General features: G+C 44.6%; 1 pseudogene; it reads left to right on the forward strand.

Annotated features, from left to right (window-relative positions):
* The first annotated feature begins 202 nt into the window (after nucleotides 1-202).
* On the forward strand, nucleotides 203-320 carry LOC126253946 (5S ribosomal RNA; annotated as a pseudogene).
* Nucleotides 321-9,772: the final 9,452 nt, after the last annotated feature.

Consider the following 9,772-nt stretch of genomic DNA (forward strand, 5'->3'; position numbering starts at 1 on the left):
CACAGCAATACGCCACGGCAATACCGATTGACATTGCCGGCGTGCATTCGATAACTTCTGGTGGCCCGCAGTGTTTCAAAGGTTAACACGTCTGGAGGTACGGTAATCAGCCTACAACAGATTCATAGACTACTGGAAGGACCGAGTAGTCGAGTGACAGATGGACAGCCGGAACGTAATTAAAAAAGGGCTATCTTCAAGGGGCAACGGCCTTGCCGCAGTGGATACACCGGTTCCCGTGAGATCACCGAAGTTAAGCGCTGTCGGGCGTGGTCGGCACTTGGATGGGTGACCATCCAGGCCGCCATGCGCTGTTGCCCTTTTTCGGGGTGCACTCAGCCTCCTGATGCCAATTGAGGAGCTACTCGACCGAATAGTAGCGGCTTCGGTCAAGAATACCATCATAACGACCATGAGAGGGGTGTGCTGACCCCGCGCCCCTCCTATCCGCATTCTCCTCTGAGGATGACACGGCGGTCGGATGGTCCCGGTAGGCAACTCGTGGCCTGAAGACGGAGTGCTATCTTCTAGGATCGATCTGCGGACCAACCTTCTGGGACTTAACAATCGAATACCTCATACAACATGTAGGTGGGGATGGCACAGTGGTGTCATAACAACGAACTGAGGATAGCCTAAAACAAAACAATATACATACTATTGAAAAGATCACTCCACAATAATCCTTCAGTTAAAATTGGGGACACCCATACCGAACGAGCACATAAACTGAAGCGCCAAAGAAACTGGTATAGGCATCAGTATTCAAATATAGTGATATGGAAACAGGCAGAATACGGTACTGCGGTCTGCAACGCCTATGTAATACAAAAAATGTGTGTCACATATGTTAGATCGGTTACTGCTGCTACAATGGCAGGTTGTCAAGATTTAAGTGAGTTTGAATATGGTGTTATAGTCGGCGCACGAGCGTTGGGGCACAGCCAACTCCGAGGTAGCGATGAAGTGGAGATTTTCCCGTACGACCATTTCACGAGTGTACCATGAATATCAGGAATCCGGTAAAACATCAAATCTGCGAGATCGCTGCGGCAGGAAAAACATCCTGCAAAAACTGCACCAATGACGACTGAAGAGAATCGTTCAGTGTGACAGAAGAGCAACCTTCCGCAAATTACTGCAGATTTCATTGCTGGGCCATCAACAAATGTCAACGTGCGAACCATTCAACGAAACATCATCGATATGGGCTTTCGGAGCCGATGGCCCACTCGTGGATACTTGATGACTGCACGAAACTGCCGGCATCTCGTGGTCGTGCGGTAGCGTTCTCGCTTCCCACGCCCGGGTTCCCGGGTTCGATTCCCGGCGGGGTCAGGGATTTTCTCTGCCTCGTGATGGCTGGGTGTTGTGTGATGTCCTTAGGTTAGTTAGGTTTAAGTAGTTCTAAGTTCTAGGGGACTGATGACCATAGCTGTTAAGTCCCATAGTGCTCAGAGCCATTTTTTTGCACGAAACAAAGCTTTATACCTCGCCTAGGCCCGTCAACACCGACGTAGGACTGTTGATGACTGGTCTGATGAGTCTCGTTTCAAATTGTATCGAGCGCATGGACGTGTACGCATATGGCTTCATGAACACATGGACCCTGTATGTCTGCAGGGAACTGCTCAAGCTCGTGGAGGCTCTGTATCGGTGTGGGGAGAGTGCAGTTGGTGTAATGGAGTGATATGGAACCCCTGATACGCCTAGATACGGCTCTGACAAGCGACAAGTACGTAAGCATCCTGTCTTATCACTTGCACCCATTCATATTCATTGTGCATTCCGACAGACTTAGGCAATTCCAGCAGGACAATGCGACCCCTCACACGTCCATAATTGATACAGAGTGACTCCATGAATACTCTTCTGAGTTTAAACACACACGCTTCCCACCAGACTGCCCAGAAATGAACATTATTGAGCATATCTAGGATGCCTTGCAACGTGCTGTTCAGAAGACATCTTCACCTCCTCGTACTCTTACGGATTTATGGAGAGCCATGCAGAATTCATGGTATCAGTTCCGTCTAGCACTGCTTCAGACATTTGTCGAGTCTATGCCACGTCGTGTTGTGGCACTTCTGCGTGCTTGATATTGAGCAGGTGTGTGGGTTTCTTTGGTTCTTCAGTGTATAACAAGCTATCTTGGGGTAAACATAGATGAGAAATTGAATTTCCGTGAACACATGAGTCTAACAACAGACGAAACATATAAAATACTACATAAACTCGTGAAATGTAATTCAAAACAGTATATCTCTGCTAGACATACGGACATATTGCTGTGCGCCCTTCGAATCAGTAGTTAGTTTCGCATCTAGCACGTTGGCACATAGACTGAACGTGGTCACCAACAAAAATTGGGCGAGGACAGAGGAGTGCCCTGCTTAGGCCATCAGGGGCCTTCCGCACCACCTAAGTGAAAGCACGGTCTGTGGGGCTCGGAATATGCCTGACAGATATCACGATCATCACGTCTTCAATTCGACGTCTAATATCGACGGAATGCGTTGGTTTGTTTCGCATTACAAAGTGATTTTTAAAGCGGAATTTTACATATCCGTTGTACAGAGCGATCCAGAATAAGTATAGTGTGATATTTGTTTTGTCAATAAGTATTGACAGACGTGATGAGCAGTATTTTGTTGGTTTGAGTCTAGCTGCAGGTTGGAAAAACTAAATTGCAATTATCTGCCGAAATATAAAATAAGATGCGCCTGAAGGCTCTTGTGAGGGTCTATTCTGCAAACGACTGCGAAATGAGTGGTAAATTGTACTTATATTGATGTTTTTTACCATTCCAGTCGCATATGTAGCTCTGGAAGAATGACTGTTCAAATACCTGTGTATATAGCGTAATCAGTCTAATCTTCACTTTGTTGTCACTTTCTCTTGAGGTATGCAAAGCGGGCTAATGAATAGACTGGACAGTTCCTTCTCTTAATAATGGTTCATGAATCTTTGGAAGTAACCTTTCGAGTTTTCCAGTTTCCGTTTATTAGCATTTCCGTGAGACTCTCTCGTGAGTCTAACAAATGCGTGACCATTCGTGCTGCCGCTCTTTGTGTAAGTTAAATATCCTCTGTATTTAAACTTTAAAATACTATAGTCTAATACATAATTTTGCTTACCAGGGTGTATTGCAATCATCTAATACGCTGCCAGATTTCTTCAAATACACAACGTAAACATGACCATAAGTATAACGTGACGCCTCACGTTGTCCACGTAGTTTAGGTCAGATTCAACACAAACAAGTACACAGTTCGGGGTAGTTAAGTACGAAGTCCTTCAACAACACCAAAAACTGTCTATAGCTGCAAGTGTGCGGACAACTGGCTGCCGAGCCGAGTTAGAACAGTTACTACTGTCAGAAGTGTACTACATTTTGCATCCTATACACCGTCAGATCACCTACAAAGTTGATCATGTATTTTTCTTACTATATTGTATACACACAACAAGTAAAATTTCGTGGCTTGCTATCCCCCTTGTGGCTACATATGTTCTGGCCGGCAGTGCCCACCTATGGAGCACTAACTTCTTTGTTGCGAGAGTGTCTCATGATAGTCAACTGTTCTGTGACGGTTTCTCCAGCCGTAACACCTAGGGGAGTGCGTGCCATGTTGGCATTCGTTTACAGAGTTCTGCAGGGTCTTTGTCAGCCAGCGTACATTATTTTTCAGTGCTACGTAACAGGAAGTATCGTTCACATTGCACATACACCGTGTTCGTTTACTTTTTAGTTATAAATCTTACAGCATTTAGCCTTATACTCGTATTCAGTCGTGTTTTTCAAAATTTGCTAAATCGATCATCCAGGCATTACTTGTGTGTAAACTGGGAATGCTCAGGGCCACACAGTGTAATGGGAGAGAAATCCATGTGCCTATTCTCTTTTGGGATTTAATGACACTTATATTCAAGTCACGTGATTAGTATCGAACAAAAGTAAATGTTTCATTTCATTTTTATAAAGTTTATATAATTTTTAGTTCGTAATTGTCTCCGCAATGACAGAAAACGTAGCCATGATTCCAGGATACTGTATGAACTTAAATCAGTTTCTATTTTTGCAAGATCTTTATTGTGCATATGCACGACAACTGTCGGTAGGATGACCGATAAATACAATAAAAAATTGCTTTAGATTAGTAGCGCACTCTTAATTTGTCAAATGAGTACCTATTTTCGCACGAAGCACCATCATCAGGCCATTTTTTGTGTTTTCCTACAGCAAATGACCTTGCAGGTGTTGACAGGGACCACAAGAATAACTAAGGTAAGCTATATAATATAAAACACAGACCCTACAAACCCCAAAAATCTAAAGAGTATGAACTGAATAAAAGTATTTATTGACGGTAGCATGAATGTACTGAAACATGTCTGGGCATAAAAACCAATATATGTTTACATAATAGGCAGATCTGAATTCTAGTAAGCAGAGGATCGTTTCCAACTGACCTAAGGGATGACGACAATAAAATAAATCGCTTGATCAAATAATTGTAACAGTGTAATAATAATACGGAAACATAGGAGAATGAGATGTAAAGGGAAACGAAAGTTTCAAGATTTGTACAAGAACATGTTTCCACGTCTTCAGTATAACGTATAATACTTGTGTTTCCCATATTAACGGGAAGGGGGTCCCCAGCTTTAACGATAAATTCCATTAGTAAGGCGTTATGGAAAGTGGATGTTGTAGTTGACTAACTCCATAAGTTCTTCCAAATTGCGAGTTATCAAATAATACCTTCTAGGTATCAACTGGAATCTTCAGTTCAGGGGAGAATGGGACAGGTGATCATATGGAGTGTAGAACACTGTACGTTCCCAGCATTGATTTTAACATCTCTGTCGGAGACGATAAGCCGGCCGAAGTGGCCGTGCGGTTAAAGGCGCTGCAGTCTGGAACCGCAAGACCGCTACGGTCGCAGGTTCGAATCCTGCCTCGGGCATGGATGTTTGTGATGTCCTTAGGTTAGTTAGGTTTAACTAGTTCTAAGTTCTAGGGGACTAATGACCTCAGCAGTTGAGTCCCATAGTGCTCAGAGCCATTTGAACCATTCGGAGACGATAAACTTCACTGAACTATAAGCCATTTACTGAGACCATTTCACAACAATTATATCTAGAAAATACTTTTACTTGATATTCACGTATTCAACGAGAAGAAGTGAGGTTAAGTTCTAGCCTATCGCTCTATGCTATTCGGAGTTTATGTACAGCCAATAGTAATGGTATCAGAAAGGAAACATCGAATTTTAATTAAAGTTCAGGGAGAAAATATAAGTACAAAAAAGAAAAGTTCTAAACCCAAGCTCGTTGGCGAAGAGTAAAGTGAGTATTGCTGTCGTAGACAAGAAGTAATGTAAAAGCCAGGGCGGAATCCAGTTACTTTCCAAGAGAGTTTCCAAACACAAGAGCCTACAATCAACTTTTGCACTGTTGTTCAAATACATCAGTTTCACTGCAAAGAGACTAATGGGGTTAATACATCAAAAGAAACACAACTGCTCTGTAACAAGCCATCGAAAGCAGCGTGTTCTTATACAGGATCACTCAGAAAAGAAACCCTGGGTCACTTCCGAAATTTTTTTGGTGTGGTTAGGATATATCTGGTTGAAGGATGCTAATGATTAAACGGTGAGGATGTCTCGTTCTTCTTATACGTCTTCTTCTTCTTCTTCTACTTCTTTTTCATCTTTTTCACTTCAAGGTTTAGCTAATACGTCTGTTCCGACTTCACTTTTAAGACTTTTCCTCGATCTTCAGACTTTTTTTTCTGAGGGCTTGTAATTGTTTGCAGTCATTGGAATGCTTTGTACATACATCCTTTTAAAATATTGCCCCCATTTCTCCCTATATTCTTCCACTTAGTCGTTTAAGTCAAATATTTCTGATTCTTCTCGAACAGTCTCATTTCTTTTCAGATCCCTCCTTCAGTAAACTTTACGGTTATTAAACATCTCATTTCAGTCGACTGTATGCTGCTTTTGTCTTTCTTTTTCTCCAATCCAAGATTCAGTGCAAAAGAGCAGGACAGGAAAAAGCATTGTCTTGTAAAAACTTTGATTTTGTGTCTTTTCTCGTCTTGTTCTTTAAGGTTTTATTTATAGTTTCACGTATGTGCCGAAATTTGTTGATTTTATTATAACTCTCGTTATCGTTATTCAAGATGATATCGCACTCTATATATCCGAAACGGAGATTTGTTCCCGTGTTCTGTCTTCAGTAACGATGTTCGATCAGACCTTCTGAAGTGCTCCGAAAACTTAGTTTCATTGGTGGATATTTTCAGATTCTGGCGTTGTTTTCCTAGTTCATACATTCCATACACCAAACGTTGCAAATTTTGCTTTCTTATTCTTTATGAGTACTGTATCACTGCGTGTGACATAGCAATCGGAAGGTAGCTTCTTTTCAGTTGTACACCTTGAAGTACTTCGTTCTTCCATTTTCTTATGAGGTGCCGAAAATATATGTTAAAGAAAGTCGGTGACAAGGATGACTATATTGTTGCCTGACGCCTTGACTGATTACTCTTTCTTCTGGTTTTTAACTGCGTGTGTTTATGATTATTTTGGAACATTTATGTAAGTTTTTGATTACCTGAAGTAATGGACTGTGCGACTGGTCCCGGCGGAGGTTCGAGTCCTCCTGCGGGCGTTGATGTGTGTGTTTGTCCTTAGGATAATTTAGGTTAAGTAGTGTGTAAGCTTAGGGACCGATGACCTTAGCAGTTAAGTCCCATGAGTTTTCACACACATTTGACCAAATATTTTTGATTACCTGAGAGAGATGTATGAGATATCCTGCGCGGAATCGATGAAAATCAACGGCACGTTGATGATATAAATTCACAGTTCATTCGGCAAAAGAGGAAATGTGGAGAATAAAAGTTTCATATGGAGACCACGTTTGGACAAATAAACAGGTTACAGAGGATGTTGTTTTAGTAATTATGAGTCGATAAAAAGGAATGTACAGTATGCACTAGAGTTGGATAATGCTAACATTCCGACAGCATATGACAACAATACGCAGACAGCTCAGGGATGAAAAAGGTCGTGGTGAAAATGAAGTCAAGTTGACGTTAGAGGTACGTTTGCAGATGAGTAGGCTGGACAGAGCCGCGAGTGCGGGAGCAGCTGTACTGGCGGTATCCGCTGCTGAGCGTCCGCCTCGGGGCATTCACACGTGTCGCACACAAGACGGCGCGGACACAGGCGGGGCCGTGGCCAGCCATCACATTACGGCGCCGCGACGCCCGGAGCTGCGTCCGACCAGGGCCATAATAGCCTGATCTGGCCGCTGGCCGCCGGCCAATTAGCTAATCAAACCCGGTGGCGGGACAGGTGGGGGCGGCGGGGGCGGTAGGGCGGTCGCAGGTCACGGCTGCGCCGCGGGCCGCCGACCGCCCCCGCCCCTGTCACAGCGCCGCCTCCTTAAAAGTCAAATGAGATGCCGCAAATAACTGCACGGGCCGGACCGAGTTTGGAAAGTAGGACAGTCGGCTGGACGGACTGCGCGTTCGTGGGGTAGGATCACAAAAAGAGAAACTGGAAAAACTTCGACTATTTTCCGTTCCCGGGGCCCCGAGTTTTCTTTTCATTCTTCCCTCACTTGGCTCTCGGCTCGTCCCGTGCCTGCGCCGCCAGCTACGCGAGATTCTTCCTAAAGTATTCCACCACCTCCTCCTCCTCCTCCTGTACTACTCCTCCTACTATCCTCCCTGTCGTCCTCGGCTTTCCCACTTTCATCTTAGCGTCTATACAAGTTTTGTGCCGAGAGGGAGAAAGAGATAGTGAAAGGAGAAGAGGTATGGGGGGGGGGGACAGGAGAGACACCACTGTACGCCACCGGTTCCTCCCCCACCTCTTATAAATTGTTATCGGCTCGCGCGAGGATTTCTTCGGAATACGTGAGGAAGGATTCTGTACGGGGACGAAACCGTATGGGCCGAATAAATCTCGGGCCAAGGAAGAAAAAAAAGAGTAGTGGGAGAGACGGGGCAGCAGGACAAGACGGAAAAACGGAAACTTCATTTCGGGTGGAGCGTTAGTCCGCTATCCGGCGGCCATCTCGCGGCTGTGGCGATAGCGTCCGGCGACTGCGGATCTGGGCCGGCGCGCCGCGTTGCGTTATCTGCGATGCGGCCGCCGTGTCAACGGGCCGGGTCACGCGCCTCCACTCGCCTCAAGCACACATTCACTCTACCGCAGGGAGCCCGCGCCTCTGGACACCCCACCAAATCAAATGGTCTTAATTCCGTCTACGCAGGATTTTCATGTCAACCGCTTAGTCAATAGATAAAAGTACCTGTATTTTCCACATTAAAGCATTGTCCGTTATGGGCTGTAAATTTTTTGTATTAATTTGTTAATGGCCAATTCCGACCCCTTTAGTCAATATTAAGCAGTGCATTGGCATGTGGACATACTCGCATGACGAGAATACACTACTGGCCATTAAAATGGCACTTTGAACAGTGGACGTTACATTTCAAATGTGTTACGACCCGTGGCTCTACCCTTCATTCGATCCCTGCGAATCCCTACATTTCAGCAGGATAATGCACGACCGCATGTTACAAATGGTTCAAATGGCTCTGAGCACTATGGGACTTAACTTCTGAGGTCATCAGTCCTCTAGAACTGAGAACTACTTAAACCTAACTAACCTAAGGACATCACACACATCCATACCCGAGGCAGGATTAGAACCTGCGACCGTAGCGGTCTCGCGGTTCCAGACTGCAGCGCCTAGAACCGCACGGCCACTTCGGCCGGCTCGCATGTTACAGGTCCTGTACGGGCCTTTCTGGATACAGAAAATGTTCGACTGCTGTCCTGGCCAGCACATTCTCCAGATCTCTCACCAATTGAAAACGTCTGGTTAATGGTGGCCGAGCAACTGGCTCGTCACAATACGGCAGTCACTACTCTTGATGAACTGTGGTATCGTGTTGAAGCTGCATGGGAATCTGTACCTGTACACCCCATCCAAGATCTGTTTGACCGTCCGGCCATCCTGATTTAGGTTTTCCGTGATTTCCCTAAATCACTCCAGGCAAATGCCGGGATGGTTCCTCTGAAAGGGCACGGCCGAATTCCTTCCCCATCCTTCCCTAATCCGATGAGACCGATGACCTCGCTGTCTGGTCTCCTTCCCCGAAAACCAACCAACCAACCAACCATCTGTTTGACTCCATGCCCAGGCGTGTCAAGGACGTTATTATGGCCAGAGGTGGTTGTTCTGGGTACTGATTTCTCACGATGTATGCACCCAAATTGCGTAAAAATGTAATCACATGTCAGTTCTAGTATAATATAACTGTCCAATGAATACCCGTTTATCATTTGCATTTCTTCTTGGTGTAGCAATTTTAATGGCCAGTAGTGTAATAATTCGCAGTTGTGGCGCAACACAGAGACCATAGCAGGAGCACATTATAAACATGAATAATCAGAATTTTGATCTCACTAGCATTAAAACTCCTGCTTGGCTGAAAACAGCTCAGTTACCTGCTATTTTAGGATTTCCATTAGTCAGTCGCAGAGTCGTCGCTGGTGACCGGATAAACTTGGTTACTGCGAACAGTGGTATTATGATATACAATACAACACATGATTTACATTATATAGAAACAAACGTCAACTTCGCAATAAGAAATTTAGATTGCAAGGCTCGATTTGTAAACGCAGATGTGTATATAACACCTCATCAAACCAATCGCTTCCGAACGTAGTTCAATGTG

This window comes from Schistocerca nitens, chromosome 4, assembly GCF_023898315.1.
Source record: "Schistocerca nitens isolate TAMUIC-IGC-003100 chromosome 4, iqSchNite1.1, whole genome shotgun sequence".
NCBI classification, from domain to species: Eukaryota; Metazoa; Arthropoda; class Insecta; order Orthoptera; family Acrididae; genus Schistocerca; species Schistocerca nitens.